The sequence below is a fragment of the Taudactylus pleione genome, unplaced genomic scaffold (genome assembly GCF_031769625.1).
Source record: "Taudactylus pleione unplaced genomic scaffold, aTauple2 ptg000005l, whole genome shotgun sequence".
NCBI lineage: Eukaryota > Metazoa > Chordata > Amphibia > Anura > Myobatrachidae > Taudactylus > Taudactylus pleione.
In genome coordinates this window covers 24,074,273-24,080,336 of record NW_028284408.1, presented here as the reverse complement: position 1 = coordinate 24,080,336, position 6,064 = coordinate 24,074,273, and positions in this window count along the sequence as shown.

Sequence of the window (6,064 nt, the reverse complement as noted above, 5' to 3'; positions counted from 1 at the left end):
AAAGGTTCATAGTACATAACATTGTTCAAAATAATATAGCCCAGATATTACAGTGTAAACACCATACAGCCTCAGCGTCTATATTCAATTAGTATGGCCATTTAATAAACCGTCACATAAAATTTTCTAATTTAATTAATCTACTAGTATAACATAACAAAACAAATACATAGATAATAATAGAACTAAATAATAATAATAATAATAAATAGGAATAATAAAAATAATAATAATAGAAATAAAGTAATAAAAAATAATAACAAGATAAAAGAGAGGTAGGGGGGGAGGGTATTTCCACTGGGAACCTAAGAACCTGAGTGAAAATCTAAAATCCAGTAATCTAGAGTGCGTAGGATATATATTTACTTATAATAGTCCCATTAGGGATTTATAACGGGTCGATTCACAAAAAACTATCCACGGAGACCAAATCTTCAAGTAGTTTTTGGATTGGTCAGTCGAAGACAATATTATATCGTCCATTGAGCGATATAGTTCAATTCTTTTGAACCAATCTATTAGGGTCGGAGGGGAGTTAGCTCTCCATCTCACAGGAATGACAGCCTTAGCAGCACTATTAAGGTCCTTAAGAAGGAATTTTTTATAGACCGATAAAGGCATGGAAATTAAGTTCAGGAGCCAAAATTCAGGCCCAACCGGTACCTCCTGGCACATAATCTCCCGGCTAACCGAAGTCACCTCATCCCAAAAAGGTCTAAGGACCGAACACAACCACCAAATATGAAGAGGATTACCATATTCCCCACTACATCTCCAACAATAGGCCGATGCACCCTGATACATTTTAGATAATACTGATGGACAACGATACCAGCGAGAAATCACCTTAAAATGAGTCTCAATAGTTAGTATGTTGGTAGAACTACTCCAGGATTTCTCAAAAATGGAAGTCCATTGAATATCACTAATATCCATGCCAAGATCCGTTTCCCACTTTTTAGTAAAGTTTGGCAATGAGGAAAAGCGATATTCAATCAGTATTGTGTATAAGGTGGACACCATATGGGGAGGGAGAGTTGGTGACAATACCAATTGTTCAAATGGGAGGGACCTACGGGAACCTGAAGAAAAAGGGTTCTGTGATTGTATAAAATGTTTAATCTGGAGATATCTCCAGATCACATTATTGGATAAATGCCACTGGTTTTGAACCTCCTGAAAGGACATAATTCCAGAAGTATCAAATAGTTGACCTATCCTGGATATCCCTGCACCTGACCAACCTCGAAAAGTCTGGATCGACATCCCAGGAGGGAAAGGATTTTCTAACAATGGGACTAGAGGAGAGGGAACCGTGGAGATACAATCTAAACCCCTAAGTCTTTTCCAAATTTTTAATGTAGGTTCTATTGTTGGATGTGATATACTAGGTAATCGCAACATCCAAGGTACTACCTTTAGGGGTAGCTGCATAAAGGAGCCCTCGATAATTACCCACTGCTTGACGGAATCAACCCTGGACCATTCCAGTATTCTACTGAGTATAACCTCATCATAATAAGAATTAAAATGCGGGAGCTGGAGACCACCCACATTTCAACGACTAATTAGGATATTATGTTTGAACCGGGGGGTTCTCCCACCCCATACAAAGTTTTTAACCACCCGATAAAGATCCTTAAACCTACCGTGAGGGATCAGCACTGGCAAAGTTTGCAGAAGATAGAGCACCCAAGGCAAGATGTTCATTTTTATTACATTTATCCTCCCAATCCATGAGATGCCTTTACATGTCCAAGTAGTAAGCTCATGTCGGATCTTTGCAAGTAGTGGGACATAATTTAGTGAATGAATCTTAGAGAGATCCCTGGGGAGGAGAACTCCCAAGTATTTTAAATGGGAAGGATGCCACTGAAAGGGAAGGCCTGCAAGAGCCGATGCATTAATCGTAAGGTTCATTGCTATCGATTTGGGATAGTTAATTTTAAAAAAGTAGAGATCGCTAAATGTTTTGAATTCTTTCATCAAGTTAGGGAGGGAGATCATGGGGTTTGAAATAGTCGCCAACAGGTCGTCAGCAAAAAGGGCTAGCTTATATTCTGATCCACCGACCCTCAGACCTGAAATATTTGGATTGGCTCTTATGGCTCGTGCAAGAGCCTCCATGCATAACACGAATATCAGTGGAAACAGCGGGCACCCCTGCCTTGTCCCGTTAGTCCGGGTTGGAAAAATCCCCATTAATTTTTATTTTAGCAGTAGGTCCCCTGTGAAGTGCTAAAATTCTATGTAAGGACGTTGGACCAAGTCCCATATGTTCCAACAAACCCTGCATAAACGTCCAACCAATGCGGTTGAATGCCTTCTCCGCAACAGTGGATAATGGCATCGAAGCCTCTGGAGACCGGATTGCCAGGTGAATCAAGCTAAGCATTTTGGTTGTGTTGTCCCGGGCCTCACGACCCAGAACAAAACCCACCTGATCTGAGTGAATTACTGAAGGCAAGAGTAATTTTATCCTGTTTGCAATCAGTTTTGCATAAAGTTTTATGTCCACATTTAAAAGGGATATGGGTCTATAGCTAGGGCAGCGTGAGGGGTCCTTCCCCTCCTTAGGGATAATGGTAATATGGGCCTCTAATGATTGTGTTGAAAAATTATGTTCATCAGAAATTGTATTAAAGGCCTGGAGCATCATAGGTGATAGGGTGTCTTGAAAAGCTTTATAATATGAAATCGGGAAACCATCTGGGCCCGGACTTTTCCCTGATGGAGCTGTTCTAATCGCTTCTCCCAATTCCTCTATTGTAAAAGGCCTATCCAAAGCAAGAGCGTCATCTGCTGACAGAGTGGGGAAATTAGTGTTTGAGAGATAGGCCCGTATCTTTTCAATCCTTACTTCACCTATAGTCTGAGTGGGACTTTTAGACAGATTGTAGAGTTCAGAATAGTATGAATGGAATGCTGCAGCAATCTCCGATGTTAACCGACAATCCCGACCCGAGTCGTCTACTATCGACTGGATATGCATGGAGGCCCTCTGCGCTCGCAAAGCTCTGGCCAACATCCTGCCAAGTTTATTCCCCCATTGAAAAAAGCTGCTTCTACATTTACGGTAATCCAATTTAATTTTATCCACCATGAGCTTGTTCAAGGACCCCCTAGCATCTGTGAGTTTTGCCAGAACATCACCCGACTGGGAGGATTTATGAACTGTCTCCAGCTCCTGAATCTGCTTCAATAAATTCACCTTTTGTGCCTCCCTCTGCTTTTTCATGTAGGAGCCTAGCTGAATCAGCTTACCTCTGGTTACACATTTATGTGCTTCCCAAAGGGAGATTTTGGATATATCGGGAGTATCATTAAAAGAGATATAGTCATCAATGCATTGCTTCAGCTGATTCCTACAATAGGAGTCTTGTAGAAGAAGATCATTGAGTCTCCAAGAACAAACAGAGGGAGGCGAACGGCAAATCGATACTTTAAGGGAAACAGGTGCATGATCAGACCAAGTTACAGAGCCGATCTTCGCGTCACTGATCGTATGCAAGTGTTGGTGTTCTAAAACTAGGTAGTCTATTCGGGTGTATACAGTATGTGGGTGCGAGTAAAAGGTATAGTCACGTTCTGTGGGGTGACGCAGCCTCCAAACATCAACTAGTTGGTGCTCGTGGAGTAAACGTCTCACTCTACGGTGCTGTGAGTCAGGTCGATTGGAAGACGAGTGTAATAAGGGATGAAGCGTCCAATTTAGATCTCCCCCCACCATTAAGAACCCCGTTTTAAGTGTGAACCTGGTCCAGTAGTCGGTCTAAAAAGGCAGGTTGGTGTAGGTTTGGGGCATAAATGTTAACAAACGTAAAAGCCTGAGCATGGATCGTACAGTTGATCAGAAGACCTCTTCCTTTGTTAAGGACATGCAAGGCGATATAAGCTAATGGAAGATGACGAGAAAAGAGAATCGCTACCCCTAATGTTTTGCCCAAACTATTGTTACTAAAATAGGAATGTGGATAATCACGATTGCTTAATTTTGGGGATGTCCGGGATGATGACACCCAAGGACTGAGGGGAGATGAGGGTTCCAAACTTCAGGTCTTCCAGTGACCTTCCTGTAGCCAGGTACCTCAGAGTAGCCACCAGCCTCTCTTCAGCAGAGATTGCCCTCCTCAGCCTTGAGTCCTGCCTCCTGATGTGGGGGGTCACCATACTCAGCAACTCCTGGAAGGTGTCGTCATCCATGCGCAGGTAGTTGTGGTAGTCGTCCGGGTTGTTCTCCTTGATCTCCATCAGCAGGGACATGTGAGAGCGAGTATCTCTTTGCAGCAGCCACTCCTTGGTCCAGCATGCTCTCCTCCTCCTTCGCTGGGCCCTCTCCGGGATCACCTTGACCCCAGCATGGATGTCCAACACTCTATACCGTTAGCGATCCATCAGCACAGAATTCAGGCACAGGATAGAATGCAGGTAGCACACACTTGCAGGTAGAACACACTTTGCAAAAGGCATGCCAAATACAAAGCAGAGCACAGGTGTCACGGCCAGGGTATTTCAGCATGGCGCTAGGCGAGTGTTACCTGTGAGGTCATTGTGGCGCGGGCTGTCTGGTGGCGGAGCTGGTGTCTGGCGGGGGGCTTTGGCTGCCCGCGTTGTTGTGCGGGCCTGTTGTCACTCTGCGCTGGTAAGGCCTGGCGGCGTCTCCGTTCCATTTGGCATGGGCGCCGCCATCTTGCCTTCTGGCCATGTGATGCGGCTGGCCAATCCTGGTGAGTCACATGTTCCCTCCGGCCAGTAACAGCACGGCATGGGGTATTTAGGAAGGGTCAGTGCCTTCCTTCTTTGCCAGTGCAACGTGTATCTCAGCCTAGCTGAGAGGGAGTTCTCTGTGCTTTCCTGTTCCTGTGAATTCGCTGTCTGCCAGTCTGCCTGTCAGCTCCTAGCTCCCACTGGACTACCCCGCTTCCTCCATCACCCTTGCCCATACCTGAGTGCCTGAGCCTGCTGACATCCTGCGCTTCAGTTCACTACCTGCAAACCTGGCTTGTTTATTTTCTGTTCACTATCTGCAAACCTGGCTTGATTATTTTCAGTTTCACTACCTGCACACCTGGACAGCTCTAATTGTTTCTATTTGGACATTAACCCTTTTGCTCCCACCACAGAACTCTTGTGCACATTTATATAATCCTGGACTTTTATTTACTGCCACATTATATGTCTACTCAAGCACTTATTAAAGATCCTAGTTTTATTTTCAAATCTGCTTCTGTGATCACTCCTGCTACCACCCCGGGTCCACAAACAACCCAGAACATAACAGTTTGCACTGGCCAAATGGAGCCGGCCACGGATCAGGAGTCAGGAGTGGATTTGTTCAGGTGCATTTCTGGTCGTTTAGAAAATCTGGAAAACATGCAGCATCAGATGGCTAAATTTCTGCAAGAGATGTCCAAGCGACAGGATAGTTTGCAACCTTCCTTTTCTACCCCTGAAGTACCAGCATCTACATCCGCATCAGCGTCTGGGAATACAGGAGGCAGACCATCTCCCCGCTTACATCTTCCTTTACCAAGTAAATTTGATGGCAATCCTAAACTCTGCCGAGGATTCCTAAATCAGTGTGACATACATTTTACCCTGCAGCCTGACAACTTTCTAACTGCAAGAACTAAAGTGGCTTATATAGTCTCTCTGTTATCCGGCCAGGCCTTGGAATGGGTTTCCCCACTCTGGGAGCGCTCAGATCCGCTGCTGGATAATTACGCAGGCTTTGTGTCATCCTTCAGGAGGATTTTCGATGAACCTGGGCGTACTGTATCAGCATCATCAAACATCATGACACTGAGACAAGGGGTCCGTCCTGTCAGTCAATATGCCGTGCAATTTCAAATTTTAGCATCAGAGCTCAAATGACCTCGGCCTTCTGGCATGGGTTGTCAGACCGACTAAAGGATGATCTAGTCACTCGAGAGCTTCCTACTAATCTGAACTACATGATTTCGTTGTGTATCAAAGTTGACCTACGCTTCAGGGAACGTCAGGCTGAAAAAAACAGAACTGACCGGCAAAGGTCATTTACCCCCTCCATTTCTACCCGACCCAT